The sequence below is a fragment of the Microtus oregoni genome, unplaced genomic scaffold, assembly GCF_018167655.1.
Source record: "Microtus oregoni isolate MIOR12 unplaced genomic scaffold, Mior012 000024F_ref0000369, whole genome shotgun sequence".
NCBI classification, from domain to species: domain Eukaryota; kingdom Metazoa; phylum Chordata; class Mammalia; order Rodentia; family Cricetidae; genus Microtus; species Microtus oregoni.
This window is the reverse complement of record NW_024543083.1, coordinates 25,312,385-25,330,440: the sequence shown is the minus strand read 5'-3', so window position 1 is coordinate 25,330,440 and position 18,056 is coordinate 25,312,385.

Here is an 18,056-nt window from a genome sequence, read left to right as displayed (position 1 = left end):
CTAAGAGGCTGCTTGGCATGACCATTTATCAGAACAACAGTAATATGTCTCCCCTAGAGCCTATGACCTCCTGATTCATGTGCTTTTCACTGGGTTTATAGGAACATTCATCCTCCCCATTTTTTAAATTTATTTATTTATTAATTAAAGATTTCTGCCTCCTCCCCGCCACCGCCTTCCATTTCCCTCCCCCTCCCCCGATCAAGTCCCCTTCCCTCATCAGCTCGAAGAGCAATCAGGGTTCCCTGACCTGTGGGAAGTCCAAGGACCACCCACTTCCATCCAGGTCTAGTAAGGTGAGCATCCAAACTGCCTAGGCTCCCCCAAAGCCAGTACATGCAGTAGGATCAAAAACCCATTGCCATTGTTCTTGAGTTCTCAGTAGTCCTCATTGTCCACTATGTTCAGCTAGGTGCCACAGCATCCCTGTCTCCCCTCATGGGATAGCTAGATCCTCTCCAGGGTTCTTTGATTTCAAAGTTTCTACCCCAGGTTTCCTGATGAATCCATTTAACTCTGACGCTTTTTGCCCTGATGTTCCATTATCCCTTAGATCACGGAGCACCGATAATGTACTTCATGATTGCTATCACAAAATAGAAAAATGTCTACTCTAGTGTGCCAGGGGCTCACGAAGGTAGATCAGGAAGATGTGACACTTATGCCAGGGGACACTGGGTCCAAGGCCAGCGTTTTGACAGCATGATGCTGTTTGTCTTAATTTACTAACTTGTTCCAAGTGCACTCACTTACTGCATGCTCTGCATCGTGGGCCGGGAGGTGTCTTGTCAAGGCTTTGAAAGTTAGCAGAAAGAATCGCCTAGAAGGAAGCTTGGCTATCTGCTCCATTTCTGTACCTGCCTGTTTCCTGGGGAGGTATGGAATGAAGGACCATTTGCACAAGCACACGGTAATTAGCCAAGGGCAGGCAAGAGGTAGGAGAGCCGCCGGCCATCTGCAATAGTCATCCCATTGCTGTCTGTCTCTCTTCCCCACCCCTGGAGTCGCTGCCTTCTGTAGCCTGTCTGCAGCCACATTAGAACCCGGCGGGTGGGCCACTTCAGCCAGGCTGGTCCTGAGAAGGCAGAGCTGCCTGCTCCCTGGCAACTTGGAAGCCAAATGGAGAAAAATGTACCTTTCTCCTGAAAGGATACCTCTACACCTGACCACCATGCCCTCTGCTGGGTTCTGGCAGAGCCTGATCCTGCCTGTCACACTCGAGAGCACAGCCACCATGAGCTGGGTGGCTCTCAGTTATCACCCTAATAATAGACAGCTGCTCTAGCAAACCAGAACTAAACTTCACGCCAGCTGACAGCCTTTATCAGACAAAATGGCAAAAGACATCACTCTTGCTGGTGTTCTACAGCTTCTTGGGGGGCTCACACGGACAACTTCCCACGTATTCCCAGACCATTTCTTTCTGACCCCAGCCTTCCCTATGTACTTATGTCCTTGACTAGAAGCTCACATCACACAGGCCCCTGAATGACTGGCTGTGCACCAGCTTTCTCCATGCCTCCTCTGCAAAGCCTGGGCACTCTGGTCCATTTGGCAAGAACTCATCGTACCTATGGGGATCTTGCCAATCTCCACAAAGTGGGGGAAAAAAGAAAAAAGAAAAGAAAAAAAGAAAAGAATGTAAGGCAAGCCCTGTCTGAAACCAGGGAAGGAAATTCAGTGTAAAAATAGTGGCCCAGGCTATGGCCGCCCCTGCTGGCTACCAGATCTCTGCCATGAGAACCTCAGTGAGACACATTCTCTTTCTCCGTGAAAGCAGGTGTCTGAGCACCTGGCAGCACCGTTAGACAGAAGCTGCAAGGAGCAGAAGAGGTGAAGCAAGCACAGTCACTCACACAGAGGCAGAATCCTGGGCTTCGTGGCCTCGGAGGTGAGGTCAAGCAGAATCAACCTGCATCATCGAACCTCCTCTCTGACTGAAGAGTGGCCCACCTCGCGCTCAGGTGTCTTTGGAAGCTTAATTAACTGCCGGTTGTTAAATGTTTGCCTTGAACTAGGGAAACACTATAATAATCAGCAGTTCTCATGAAACAAGAATCACCGCCCCAGCCTTCCTTCCTTCCTTCCGGGTAGGAGTCTGGGTCACAATTCAGGATCAGTCACTAGTGTTAGTTTGTGGACTGGATACGTCTCTTGGCTAAGCTAAACAGCCTTCTGATTTCTTCTGTGTAGACTGACTGATGGGCAAACAAAACGAAGCGACCGTTGTTTAAAAGATGGGTCACATACCACTATAAGCTGGCCTTGAACTCACCACCTAGCTGAGGATGGCTTTGAGCTTCCAATACTCCTGCCTCCACTTCCCAAATGCTTGGGCTATAGGTATGTACCATCAAGTGCAGTTCATACCATGCCGGGGATTGAACATGGAATTCCATGCATGCCGGGCAAGCGCTCTGCCAATTACTTTATTTAGCATTGCTGCGGCTGGAATCTGAAATAAGGCACACAGGCTCACATTTTGCACGTTTGCTCCCTGGCTATTTTGAAGGACCGTGGAGGGGCTGGCCTGGGCAGGTCCTCCAGCAGTTGAGTAGTAGCCTAGTTCAGGCTACACTCTGCTTCCTGTCAATCACGATGTGAAGGATTTTTGCAATGAACCCCAGCAGCCATGAACTTGGCCATGTCTTCTGCACTGTGATAAGTTAAGAACCTCCAATATCCACCGGCCAAAATAGACCTGTCCTCCCATGGCTGTTCTGCCGTGTGTTTTGTCTCAGCGAAGCAAAATAACTAAGAAACATGTTCACCATCCAGCCCCTAAACCTCAGCCCACACTGTTCCTCTACCTGCCAAGCCCTTCCCCATCGACCTTGTTCCCTCATCCCCCTTCTGCAAGCCTGAGAGTGGCCTGGGAAACCCTCTCTGTATCCTGGCCATATGCTACCACCAGCCTGAGCTGAGGTTCCCTCGGGACCTTTGATTTCATCCCCCTACAGCTAGCTCAGTGTTTGGCACATAGTATCTTTTCAATAAATACCTGGGGATAGAGTTGATGATCAAAATGCCCAAGTCAAAACTGGCATGAAGAAGGGACTCTGTTATTCCTTCCGTGCCAAATGTCTTTGATGAAACCCAAGCCCATAGAGGCCTTCTAGTGGGAACACATTTATCTTAAGGCATCAGCAGTCATGGTCCAGGTTCTTGGCTACCAAATATGTTCACATTCAGCAGGCAAGGTTTTCCCTACTCACTTCTGGACAACTATCTTTTCAGTCAACAAAGAGAGGTCTTTGTCTTATCCGTCTGTAGTACTTGGCTTTCTAATAAGACACCATGACCAAAAGCAACATGGGGAGGAAAGAGTTTGTTGACTTAATCTATCTCAATCACAGTCCATCACTGTGGGGAATGAGAACAGAAACTTGAAGCAGGCACTGAATCAGAGAAACAGACTACGAAGAAATACTACTTACTGACTGTTCTCGGTGATCATGCAACCCAGGACCAACTGCTCAGGGGTAGCAGCACATTCTGCCCTCCCCATATCAATCATTAATGAAGAAAATGCCCTTTGGATTTGCCTATAGGCAATCTGACGGAGGTATTTTCTCAATTGGATCCTCTTCCCTGGCAACTCTAGCTTATGTAAAATTGACAAAAATGTAATCAGGATATGGTCCTAAAGTATCTTTGGATTACAACATCTTCAGAGAAGTGTAGTAGCCCTCCTGAACATCCCGGCACATGAGAGACAAACAGGGGTCCCCAGGGCAAGCTGCCTAGTAGCTACTGTAACCAACTGGTGAGCACTGGGTTCAGTAAGAGATCCTGTCTCAATAGAGGACAGTGGTCCAAGAAGATACCTGACATCGGGTTCTGACTTCCAAAGATACATACACACATGCATGTCTACATATTATATGCATACATACATGGAAAATAAATAACTTTAAAAATTATTTTATTTTTGAATGGCATGTCTAACTTGCGCATATTTGTGGGACTCGGGGGGGGGGGCACTTCAGCCCATGCATGCAGTGAGCAAGCACTTCTAAAATCCAGCCCCCTGCTCCTACTCTGCCCTTACTCACGTCCATCCCAGTCCCTGGCAGCCACAGTTGGACACACGGATTAATGTTTTCAGTTTCCATATATGAACAAGAACAAATGTCTTCCAGTGCCTGGCTTCTTTCACTTGACAGAAAGTCTTTTACTTTCATCAGCTTTGCTTCAGACGACAGGATTTCAGTCTTGTTTACGATGGAATAATATTGTTAAGTATTTGTACCATTCCATCTTTGGTGCCTGGAACAAGAATGGCCCCCGTAGACTCATGTGTTTGAGTGCTTGAACCATAGGGAGTGTTTCAGTTAGGAGGTATGGCCTTGTTGGAGAAAGTGAGTCATTATAGAGGCAGGCTTTGAGGTCTTACATGCTCAAGTGATGCCCAGTATGATACATAGTCTCCTTCTGCTGCCTTTGGATCAAGATGTAGAACTCTCAGCTCCTTCTCTAGCACCATGTCTTCCTGCATGCTACCATGCTTCCCATTGTGATGACAATGGGCCAAACTTCTAAACTGTAAGCCAGACCCAATTAAATGTTTTCCTTTATAAGAATTTCCATGATCATGGTGTTTCTTCACAGCAATAGAAACCCTAACAAAGACACTATCTATTCACTTATTTGTGTGCACTTATGTCAATTCCATATCTTCGATACTCTGAATGGGGTCATAATGCACATGAGCATAGCGATATCTGTTTAGTGTGCTAATTTACATGAACATAGAGATATCTGTCTAGTGTGCTTATTTACATGAACATAGAGATATCTGTTTAGTGTGCTGATTTACATGAACATAGAGATATCTGTCTAGTGTGCTCATTTACATGAACATAGAGATATCTGTTTAGTGTGCCGATTTACATGAACATAGAGATATCTGTTTAGTGTGCTGATTTAATTTCCTTTGCATATGTATGTATAAGTTATTGAGCTGGATGATGTGGTGCATCTGTTACTGGGGGGCTTGATTCTGTTTCCTAGGCATATATTCTAGGCTGACCTTGAACTCACTATGTAGCTGAGGATGCCTTTGAACTTCTGGCTCCTGCCTCTATCTCCAAGTGCTCCTATAACAGGTATACACAGTTCACAGGGGTGCTGGGATTGATCCTAGGGTTCTGCGTATGCTGGACAAACATTCCACCAACTGAGCCATACCTCACCCTAGCTGTTAGTTTTTTTTCTTTTTTCCAGACGGAGTCTGTATGTAACTCAGGTTAGCTCTATTCTCACCCCTTTTCCTCTTCACATATGTGGTGACTCCCCTTGTGTGTGGGCACATCTGGTAAGAGGTAACACTGGGATGCCTTCTTCAATCATGTCTTCATCATACATATGCATGTTTTTGAGACAGGGTCTCTCACCCTAAGGCTAACTGATTTAATAATACATGCTTTAAAGCGAGTATCTAAAGAACTTTCTGCTTATGAGGACAGCAGTCTGCAGTGGCTAAGGGAAGAAAAATAACTGCTTACACAAGAAATGTCCTAAGAGAGGAAGGCACAGAAAACATCCCCAAAGACACCTGCTGGCTATGTTCTGGGTCTAAGTGGCCCTTCCTGCTATTAGCAAGGAGGTCAGTCTCAAGCATGAGTGTGACCGGTCCTGACTTCTCACACACAATATGGCGGGTCCTGTCTTCTCACACATAGCATGGTGGGGCCTGTCTTCTCACACAGACTCAAGTCCTACAAAGACCGGATTCCAGCACCTCAGTTCCTCACAAACTCTAAAGGACCACCCCACTGAAAACCTATGAGCTTGAGTCCCACCATACGGACAACCTCTCTTCCGCTCCTGCCCGGCCGGCATCTGAGGTAGCCAGAGACAAATAGGAACTTTAGCTCAACTGGTACCAGAAAACAAACTGTAGATTAAAGCCACTGGAAGCCAAAGAGCCTGACCCAGACCAAACACTCCGACATGACAAGCAGCATGAACTACCCACGAAAACACAGTGACAGCTGGTGATGTAGTTCCCACCACAGTCCCCCTTGGGAAGACAAGGGAACTACATTGTTTCTGGAGGGGGAGAGGAGGGGAAGTCATTTTTTTTTCTTCAGGAGACCATGGGGGGCCATGGAGAGATGGTGAACATGGAAAGTCCCCTGCTACTTATTCACTCCGGGAGCCCTAGGGAGAGGAATGAACTCCTGAATTGCAGTGTCCTCACCTATGGAATAACTTCTACTCTGTCACAGTGCGGGAGGCTGACAGAGCTCACTGGGCACTGGACTCTTCCTTCCCTTTGTGACACAACGGAGAGATTCTTCAAGGGACGCTGAGAGAAATAGCTTCCAAAGGGGAAAACATCACCCCTACAGAACTCATATAGCCCCTTGATTTTAGGCACAAGGCACCATTGTCTTTTTCTGAACTCTCGTCAAATGTAAAGGTCAGAAAGAGGCTCCTTGCTCTTTCTCTATGAAAACTCGCTGTGTCCAGAATCCACCCCTTGGGTGAATCTAGTGGTATTCGCAAACACCATAGCAGAAGGTCTTGGAAGAGCTGGAATTCAGGAGTTCTGGCGTGGGTTGCGGAAACCCGAGTCCAGAGGATCCAAGGGCCCAGATGTCTAGATGCTTTACAATGAAGTATGCAATCAGGCCCTCCAAAACTAAAGAGTCAGCATTTTCTCAGCATCTTTTTTTCTCCATTGCCAAATAAGGTGTATTTTTATTTGTTTGCAATTTTGTTTGTAGAAAGTCCAAGCTAGCCACGAACTCATGATGTAGCCCAAAGCTGATGGTCAGGAATGTACAATGTAGCCCAGACTGCCTTCAAGTTTACAATCCTCCTGCCTCGGCCTTTCTTAGTGCTGAGATTCAAGTAAGTGCTGAGATTCAAGTCAGGCGAATGATACATTTTTATGTTTAATCTACTTATTACATCAATTTAATCTATTTATTTATTGCTTGTCTGTGTATATGTGTACACACCATAGTACATATGAAGTCAGAGGGCAATTTATGGGTCTTTCCACCATGAGTTTCCAGGGATTGTACTATCAGGATGGACGACAAGCAATCTTAGCCACTGGGCTGTCTCTCCTGTCCATTATGTTTTAAATTAGTCATTATGAAAATGCTGTTCTTCCTGTACTTTCAAAGTATGATCACATTCAGGGCATTTGAAAGGCTCTTCTTTCTTTCTATCTATCTATCTATCTATCTATCTATCTATCTATCTATCTCTTTCTCTCTCCATTCAAATGAAAATATTTTTTCACAGATCTCAGTTCCATCTCCCACAGAGACACAGAGACCATTTTTGCCATTTTTCAAGATGGCCATTTCACCCCCAGCCTCCGATGGGGGTCAGCTCAGCTGTTTCTAAAAAAGGTTAAAATGTCTCCGAGCCAACACAAATCTCCTTCAGGCCTGTTGAGACTGACAAGGTTATTGTTCTTAATGTTTCAGTTTCTCGTGAGGCATCTTTGGCTTGGAGACTTAATCGAGATCTCCCAAACAGGATGTACGGCTGCTCTGCTTTGGACATAGAACTTAGTCAACTTCCCCTTATCCTTAATACCCCTACTTTATGTGGAAGCAAAGTTTGGTTGTCTGTGGAATCCAGAACCTGCACGCTCCCCGTGGAACAGCTGTTTGGCGGACTGATGCAGAGCTGAAACACATCTCTGTTTTCATTTAGAATCTGCTGCTTTGTATTTTCTTTGACCTGTGAGAGACTGAATTGCTAGGAAGATCCACCAGGCTCTGCTTCTCCTTATCATTGCTTTATTTTCTGTGTTTTTTCTCTCTTCGGAAAAAAAAAAAAGTTTTATTATGTATAGCTTAATAAAAAAAAAACTGTCCAATGCTTCTAGTATATTCCCAGAGTTTACAACTTTGAAATTTAAAAAATGTTCATTACTCTAAAAATAAACTACACACCCATTAGAGTTGTTTCTGATTTCCTTCCTGACATCCCTAGGGAAACCACCTGTCCCTGTCTGCTTTCTATTGCCATTGATAAACACCGTGAACAAAAGCAACTTGAGGAGGAAAGGCTTCATACCTGTTAGAGCGCTTACAGTCCATCGGTGGGGGAGCTAACAGTCTAGCAGGTGTGGAAGGGGTCAGGGCTGCAGCAGAGGCCATGGAGGAACCCTGAGGAATGCTGCTTACTGGCTCCTATTCAACTTTCTTTTACAACCTAAAATGACTCACCCAGGAGTCACACTTCTCACAGTGGACTGAGCCCTTCTATATCAATCAGTAATCAAGAAAATACCCCATGACTTGCCTACAGTTCAAGTCTGGTGGAGGCATTTTCTCAATTAAGGTTCCCTCTTCCCAGATGACCCTAGCTTGTGTCAAGTTGACTAGAACCAACCAGTACAGAACCAATCTGATCTCTCCTGTAGATTCACTTGCCGTGATATCCAACAGACGTGGAATCGCATACAACACGTGGAGTTTTGCTCTGATTTCTTCTATTTGGTATATGTTCAGAGCTCCTCCATTGCATTGTATACACTAGGGTTTTGTTCCTCTTCATTGGCCAACAGGTATCCATCTGGATGGTCATATATAATGTACATATCCGCGTGCAACTTTTTGTAGAGACCCAGGTGTAGATTTGCTAGGTTATCTCTCATGTTTTTGAGAAACATGCTTCTTTGAAATCTTACAGGGTCATTTTTATCTATTGATCATGAAATTCTTCTAGATCTTTATTAAGCAAGTAACGACCCGTGTTTAGAAAGTCATCACTTAGCTATGGAAGCAAGTAACTCCCAACATTTCGATAAGTCAACATGAGCAACATTTATTTCTTCTCTGCCTGCCAGTGAGAAGTCACCGGTTGGCACACAGCTCGTCCCAGGTGGGAATTCTGAGATGCCTGCACATCTGCTTCTGAAGACACCCAGGTGTAGGTATTCCCACAAGTGAGATGCAGTCTCCTGGCCCCAACTCAATGCAAGTGGGCCTGGAAACCCAGACTGTGTCAGGATGAGCAGCTGCTCCCAGAAGCGACTTCATGGCATGAGAAAACAATTTGAAAATGTCACCGGTCAGCTGGCTAACTGTCACACATGGGTTCAGGAAAGGCAGTATGCTGGAGACTCATGGCCCAGGACTGACTAACGGGGATCTATGCCAGGAGCCCAGGGAGGGTATGAAAGGGATTGGTCTCTTTCCATTTTGCTTCTGTGTCCAACCGAACACTGAGCTACATGTAGGAACCGTTAAGTGGGATGCATCTGTGAGCTTGGGATCACTCTTTTTATCCGAAATACCTCATCTGTATATTCTCTGATGCCATAACTACTGCTCCTATGGAGAGGCCAGCCACGGATCTTGGCATTTGGGAAGTTACCTAATTGGTCTTCTCTAGTAACAGCATAGACCCCTTGCTCTTCTCGGGGGGACTGTGAATCAAAGTACTCCCCTGCCTCTAGCCACAGGATGGACGTTTGTCCCATAGTAGATGGGATTGACCCTTCTCCCTGGAATGTGAACCCAGAGTAAGGTGACACAAATATAGACCCTCCCAGAGGTCGGGGTCCTGAAGAGATATTGTCCGGTCCTTTCAGCCTCTGACATCTTAAAATGCTGCTGGCTCAGTTTTCCGGGACCCAGTGCCTTAGTTCTGACTCTCTGAGTTGCCCCAGATCCTTACACAAAAGCCCTGCTTCATTAAGTCAGAGTTGGTCTCTTGTCCCTTGCAACAAAGGATCCTAACTAACACTCTACCCAAGGCAGGAACCCGAGGATCCTTCCAACACCTCTTTTGATCTGTTTGCCTTCAAGTCCTATAGACCCTATAACTGGTGCCACTTTCAGATCTGTCTCCTTTCTGGGAGGACTCCATTGCTGGAGTTCGGGTGTTCGTCATTATCTACCTGAACTTCAAGACATCCCTTCACCATTATCCCTCTGTTCCCATAGAAACTTTTCTAAAGCACAAATGCAGGCTTTCAGCATTATAATGGCAGCATCAGTGCAGTGGAATTACGTGCTCATATATCTGCTGGAGGACCGTGTCTGCTCCAACCGTTTTCAAAGTCAGCTTGACCACCCGCGCCAAAGAACCATTGTAAACCTAATACCACCATTCTCAACACATTTGCTTGCAAGAATTTTTTCCCCACTAAAGAAAGACTCACATGCACAGATTTATATCTGAAAGTGTTCTCTGAAATATTCATCTATTCATCCACTCAATAAGTATTGAATGCCTGCTCTATGCCAGAGCTATGATTGCTACTCGAAATAAAATTATTGAGGGCACAAAATACATGTGTAGTTAGAAAGAACCAATTGAATCAACAGTTATCGTGGTATGGCTTGGGTCTCTGTCATTACTAAATGCGGCATTTTAGGGGAATATTTAATGGTCCTGGGCAATTTACTTTAAGGGGTGGAGGGAATCAGTTCATTCAGTATATAAGATATAAACCCAATTCAAAAGGTTTAAAAGAAATCTTACACACACAACAAAACATCAAAAATGGTCAACTCTATCAGTGAGACTGACATTTTAAAAGAAAACCTTTGCCTCTTTCCCAAATTTTGATAATGAGAAAGAAAATTAAATATTTTTGCCAACACACTCCAAACTCAGTTTGATTTGCCACTTCACTAGGTCTTTACACAAGTGAGGTTATTTTGTTTTGAGACTAAGGTCCTTCTATCCTGGAACTTGCTATGTAGAGCAGGCTGACCTGGAACTCAGAGAGCTCTGCCTGACTCTGCCTGTAGAGTTGGGAGGCTGTATGCGAATAAACCTGTGATCTTTAAAGCCAGGTATCACCAGGTCTGGCTTGGTCAGTTAATTTTCAAAAGCCTTCAAAGCAATAAGGAGGTACTATCATGTCTCCACACTATGAACAACCCATCAATCTGCTCCTCCCCTAGAGACCAGAGGAAAATAACCTCTCACCTCCTACTCCTCCTGCATCCCCATCTCTGCATTACTCCCCTGCCTCAGTTTCCAGAGTAGCTCTGTGTGCCTGAGTTCCAGATCGTTCATGCCTCAAAGGCCTTTTCCATGTCCTGGTCCGACTGCCTGCAATTGCTCTTGTCTGACTTCATTCACTCAGCAGATACTCATGATGAGCCTATTCCTGAGCCAGGCCCTAAGGCTTCAACAGTCAACAAAACAAAGTCTGGTCTCATGGACGTTGTACTTGAGAAGAGGAACTCAGGTCTGGAGCACGCGCAAGTGAGCATAGGAATCACTGCTTTCTTATTTCCTCTTCAACGAATTACCAGAGACCTAGAGGCTTTAAAGATCACAAGTTTATTCTCACACAGCTCTGAGAGTCGGACATCCAAAATGAGTTCTGCAGGGCCGAACTCGGATGCCAGCAGGACTGGTCTCTTTTGGGGGCTCCCTGGCCTTTGTCATCTTCTGGTGACTCCTTGTGGCTCCTTCATCCATTTCCAAAGCCTGTCGTTTAACTTCATCTCTTTTATTTGGTACACGGCACCCTTCTAAAAAGGATGATTACCTTAGGGTCAACTGGATAAGCCCAGAATGATGACTTCCTTCATTTTTCATATTGGCAATGTTCATTTTGTCAAAAAAGGTGATATTCATATATATATATTTCAAAAAAATCCTATTCCTCCTGTATCTGAAACTCTGCATCGCTCCCCTGCCTCAGTTCCCAAAGTAGCTATGTGTGCCTGAGTATGTATGTATGTATGTAATATAGCATGCATTATTTATAGCATAAATATAGCATACATATATTACACACACAGAGAGAGGTTCTGGGAACTGAAACATAGAGAGATGCTGAGGTGAACAATCTGAGGCAGTCAGAGGAGGCCACAGTGACCAGGTGACATCCAAGTGCAGTCTAATCACCCTCAATACACTTGGTGTTCATGGAGTTGTCCTGGCAAAAGAATTCACAACAGTTAGTGCAAGTTCTCAGGAAAACCCAGCTATCCCTATTCTATGCGGTGGTGAGCTGTTATGGCCAAGACCATAACTTTATAGTCCACTCTCAATCTCTATGATAAGTTCTTGTCCGTGTATGGATTCTCCCTATAGCTTGTGAATTTCCACAGGATAAAGGCAATGAATTATCCCTCCCCCACCCCGACCCTGCACTCTGCCAGGCATAGTAAGTGGCCAGTGAGTGGTTGATAAACACTTGATTCTATGAACGAGACCTGGCCTTAGGACCAAACATGAATTTAAGCCCCCCCACTCAGCAGTTAGAGTAACTGGCAGAATTCCAAACTCCTCTACAGCCTCTCCTCTCATCTTGGAACAGGATGACAGGGATGTCGCACGCCTGCTAGGATTAATTTGGGAATCTAATCACGGTAAGAATATGCAAAATGCCTCGTGCTTGGCTTATGGTGGGAATTTCATCAAATCACATAAAGCTGTGTTTTATAATATTGGGGGTGAAGAGCAGTTCACAGGAGAAAAGCTGCTGAAAATTTGTCCCCAGTCACCTCATATCAAACTGAGGCTCCAGAACTGAGAGCATACTCAACATAGGCGCCGCCATCCTGGCGTAGGTCTTGGGCCTCTGTTGGCAGAGTTCTTTGTCTCACACACACTGTGTCCTTCTGGGGCCCACAACATACTTGTCTCATGCAACACTGATGTATGAAGTGTTCACTGTACCCCAAGAACTCACCAGGTACCCAGGGTGCACAGATCACCAGACAGGCTCATTTCGACAGACCGACAGGAAGTAAAGATTCTGACTCAAGGCTGGGAGGGCGCGCGTAGTCTGGGTAACATGAAGATGATCTTTGCTTCCCAAAACTTCCTGGCCTGTTTGCATCTCAGGCTTTGACGAGAACACAGGGTTTTCATTAAGATGCGCCCTATTTTCCATGCAGGCTCTGGGCAGCCAGCAATACTGCTTCAGGTCTGTGAGATGTGCTCACACACCATTCTGCTCTCCCGGACTGCAAGATATCCCATGACATCTGTGCAGCTCTTATCAGGAACATGAGTGCACACGCGTGTAGAGAGGCAGGTAACAGTCCGGGAACAGCAATCGTCTCTCTGAAAGTTTTCCCTTGCTCTGTACTTACTGCTGTTCAGCCATCACGTTGGTGTCTCCAGACCAGGAGATGTCACCATGTCCGATACTTCTGAGAAAATGTGAGATTCCCAGTAAAAGTTGCAACCCCAGTGTCTTATTTACTTTTCTGTTACTCTGTTAAAATACTCCAACAGACATAACTGAAGGGAGAAAGGATTTATTTCAGCTAATGGTTTCAGAGGGATATCGTCCGCCATTGTAGAAAAGACATGACAGGCAGGGAAGGCGTGGTGGTGGCAGGGCAGGAAGCTGACTCAGTAGCCACACTCAGGAAGCAGAAGGTGAACAGAAGTGGGGCTGGGCTACAAAACCTCAAAGCCTATCCCTACTGCCCTTCCTCCAGTGTGACTGCTTCCTAAAGATTCCACAGCCTTCCCAACAGCTCCACCAGCTGAAGGCCATGCACTCAAAAATGCTCACACACCTCACAGGGGTACGTCTCATTGAAACCACATCTGGGAGGTATGTTGACATCATGTCAAATTTGCCTGCTCATTCTACAAGGCTAGGTCCTCAGTGTTGATTCCTGCCTGTTCACCTCAACACCAAGAGCCTTCGGCTGGTTGCTACGGCACACTGTAGTCAGGTACGGCACCTGTGTCTGGCCCGCCTTCATCGAGGCCACTCCCAGGGCTGAGACCACACACCTTGCCCTCTGCAGTGGAGGTGACAGAGGCAGCTCCAGTAGAGACACCAGTCGGGTAGTCGTGGCAACGAATGTGGGGGTCAGGTACTTTGACTTGCCGGGTCTCACCCAGGTGCACAGGCTACTGGCCTCCCACCCGCTCTAGCCTGCAGCTGACTTTGACTTTCCTCTCTGACCTCCGGCCGCCTGCTAACCACATCTTTCTCCACCATCAGCACATTCTCTTGGAGATGCGGCTTGAGTTTTCTTTCTTGCCTGTTTGTCCTGGGTACCGGTAAAGAGTTCAGGAATGGATGGGAAAGGACAACGTGGCCGCAGAGTCTGTAAGGACCGGTCCTGCTTATTTTGAAATTTAAATTTGGTTTTAAGTCACAACAGGGCAATAAAAACCTTACTCTAAATAAGGAAAAGGATCCCATCTGGGGGGCCTAATCCCTGCCCGGTTCTGCTCGGCTTCTCCCTCCATTATGCTTGTCTAATACAGCATGGTTTCTATTGAGTGTTTCCTTCCTGTTTTTACACTGATTCTTGCTTCACTGACTTTATTATCAGCAGAATTTTGCTGTGTTTTTTTTCCACAGTCATAAATACTATTCAATTCAACAAATGCATACAAATGGTTTCCATTAGAATTTTAATCTACTCTCCAAATGAAAGAAAAGCTTAATATAAATCTTTTTAAATTACCAGAACATAAATTCAGACAGGGACAGCTCCACCTAGACGACGCACGTGGGGTCACATCCTGCTGTCCTGGCTCATGAATTAATTGAGGTCTCTCGCTGCTGTAAACGAACGGTGCATTCCGGAAAGATCATATCTGTCAAGATTGCAGATTGCTTTCCCTCCGACTTTGTAAAAGTCACAGCTTACAATACCTTCATTATGCCGATGAGAACGGCTGTCTCCCCAACTGGAAAGAAATAGTGTTTTGTTCTGTTGGACCAAGATTTACAGAATGCAATTTTCCTCCATGCAGGAGATATGACAAACCTACTGGAAAAAAAAAATGTCATTTTATAACTTCTTTCGTTTCATCACCTTTTTTTTTTTTCCACTGGGAGATGGAGATTCTCTCCCCCGTGTGAACGGTCTGCAGTGACATTTAATGGCTAAGTGAGGTAGTCACCGGTGAGTGAAAACATCTTTCCACCGGGCTAAGCTGAAGAGAGTTCATGTCCCCTTGCGCTCCCTGTCTGGAAAGGTCCCCGTCGGCGAAGGAAGGAATCCTTGAGTCCTCGGACCCTACTTGAACACAAGAACTCCCACGAGTCTTGACAACCCTTCGAGATCAGCTGAAGAGGCCTCAGTTTCCCAGGTGCCTTCTGCAATCCAGAATCCCAGCCTGCCTGCTCTGCCCTTGGGCAACAATGGTGGTTCTCTCTCTCTCTCTCTCTCTCTCTCTCTCTCTCTCTCTCTCTCTCTCTGGGACAAGTGAAGGGCAGAGTTGGGGCTTGGATTTTTTTCCCAGCTTCTCGTGTCGTAACCCCGATGCTGTCTAGCAGAGTGTCTGCATATTAAGTCGCCTTTTAGCACCCGGGAAGAGGGTGGTGTGACGCGTGGAGGAAGGGCCCCTTATGTAAATGGGTGATGGTTGATGCGACCCCACTGAGAAGAAAGGGCAAGATGAACGGAGAGACCAGGGGTCAGTAAACCCCGGGAAACATCACTCCCTGAGTCAAGAGCCATTGCCACCGTTCTGGGCTCTTCACCTACAGCTCTACCATCCCAGATCTGTCACTGCTGGGGCTCTGGTGGGTGATAAATCCGAGGAGGTGCGAGGAGGGGTCAGGAATTGTGCTTGAGTTCTGAAAGCTCCTATGAGCTTTGCATAGCAGAGAGGAAGCAGACAGCTAGGGCCAAAGGGAGGCTAGTCCCAGGTGACAACCGTCCTGCAGGAAGGCTTCCCACCTGGGTGGCTGCTTAGCTGTCCTGAGCAGGAAAGGCAGGACAATGTGCCGGAGCGGTGGTGTTCCCAGAGGCTGGTGAGATTGCTGCACGTCTCCCTACAAATGATGATCTCTATCCACATAAAGTGATATAATAGTCTCTTCGCTTACGGAGTGGTGCTGGCTGCTCAAGTGCTTATTTCTTGCTTCTTAGCCCATTTGCTTCCCATTAGCAGTAATCCCAAGCCTGAAAACTCCAATCACCAAGTGATAATAGAAAGACTGACTGCTCGGCCATGGATTCTCGGGAACACGGGGTCCAAATGAGTTGAGTCCTACGCATAGCCATGAGCCTTCATAGCTATGTCACAGGGCTAGGGCAGCAAGGGAGCGTCTTCACAGCATGTCTGTCTTTCAGGGTCCTTCTGGTAGAAACTCACCCGCAGAGAGAGAGAGAGGAGAGAGAGAGAGAGAGAGAGAGAGAGAGAGAGAGAGAAGACATGGGGGTTAGCGTGCAGGAGGAGGCTCAGTGAATATCTGTGGTTGGCAGAAGGACATACCATGAACTGATTTGCATCCCACCCCTGCTCCCTACCACCAATTTGGTTGGAGCCCCAATGTGATGGTATTTGGAGATAAAGCCTATGGGAAGTTGTTGGGGTTAAATGACGTCTTAGGAGAATTGTCATTATGATGAGATTAGTGGCAATTATGTTTGAACCTGAACCAGCCCTCATAAGTTCATGCTTTGAGTACCTATGCCTCAGCACTTGGTGCTATTTGGCGAGGCTGTGGAACCTTTAGGAGATGGTATCTTGGTTGGTGGAAATAGGTTATTAGGCCTCGGCCTTTGAAGTGTTTATCAGTCATGGTTCTGCAGAGGAACATGACTGACAGGATGAATATACATTGCAATGCAGTTTTATTTGATAAGCTAATGTGATAGGTGTAGTCGGAGTTTTCTTTGGACCCCCAGCTCACAAATAACAACACAGAGACTTATTATTAATTATGAAAGCCCGGCCTTTAGCTTAGGCTTGTCTCAACTAGCTCTTTGAACTTAAACTAACTCATTTATATCCATCTACGTTCAATCACATGGCTTTTATCTCTCTCCATTCCATGTCTTGATGGTGTCCTCTTCCTCTCTCTCCCAGGAAGTCCCGCCTATCTCTCCTGCCTCTCTACTGCTGTTCAGCTTTTTACTATACCAACCACAGCAATACATCTTCACACAGTGTACAATTATCCCACAACAGACAGGGAATGCCAACAAGGCATGCTGGAGAGACTAGGAACATGCAAACTTCTCAGCCCACGAGGTCTGATGCTTCAACAGTCCCCAGTCTGGCACTGTGGGTCTGCAGGATTCCTAGAAAAGCAGCGGTCTTCGGTCCATATGGAAAGGATGAAGGAGCTGGGGGCCAGTGTCAGCGGATATAGCAGTAGGGGCACAACAGGCTAGGTAGGCTGACTGGCAAGGAGAGAAGACAGGCAGGTGGAACAGCATTGCCCTCCCTTAGGGCCTCTTTATATGGAGGTCCTAGCTACCAGTCTTCCTCCTTCAGTTAATCCTTCCTGAGGACCCTCTCACAGACCCACCCAAAGGCGTGTCTTTTAGTGGATCCAATTAAGCGAACAATCACGATTCACCGCCATAGTTTGGGCCCTGCTTCTGTTATGCTCTCTCTGCTCCCTGACCCACTGAGAGGGAATCGGCTCCCAGGACACCTTCTGCCACCTCTCAGAGAGCTGTGCTGCTCTCTCACAGACTTTCTTACCGTGGCCTGAAGGCCCCTGAAACTGAGAGCCCAAATAAGTCTTTTCTCTCTTCTGTTGCCTTTGTCAGGTGCTGTAGTCACCACAACGCAAAAGTGACTGACAGACCATCCTTCGAACAGACCAGCGAGCTCCTCCCAATCTCTTCCCGTCATATGAGCACACGGGAGAATGGGACCATCTGAGCTGGTCAGAGTCCACAACATGGCTACCGTGGCACCTTGATCTTGGACTTTCACGCCTTCAGAACAGTGAACAGATGCCTGTTGTTAAAGCCCGCTACAGTTGTGGGGTTCTGCTAGAATGGCTAAAGCTGTATAAAGTGGGGTAGATAAAGAATAAGTCATGAGGTCAAAATCAGGAGAGGCAATCCAGATCTGACCCCAGGCTGCTCATCCTTAGCATTCTCCGGGCCAGGTCAGCTGTTTGCTTGTTCAGCTGTGGCAGGAAACATAACACGAAATTCACTGAGCCTCCCTACCCGTGCAGCGCTAGCTTCCTGCACGTTGGTGTAGGAACAGCCAAACTCTTTCCCCGTAAAACCGAGACTCCACCCACCTCTTAACCACCCTCCCCTCCCGGCTCTTTCCAGCCCATATTCCTTTGGCTTCTATGAATTTGCCTTCTCTGCATACCCCTTAAAAAGGGGCATCAGAAAATTTTATCCTCCGGGATAATGTTC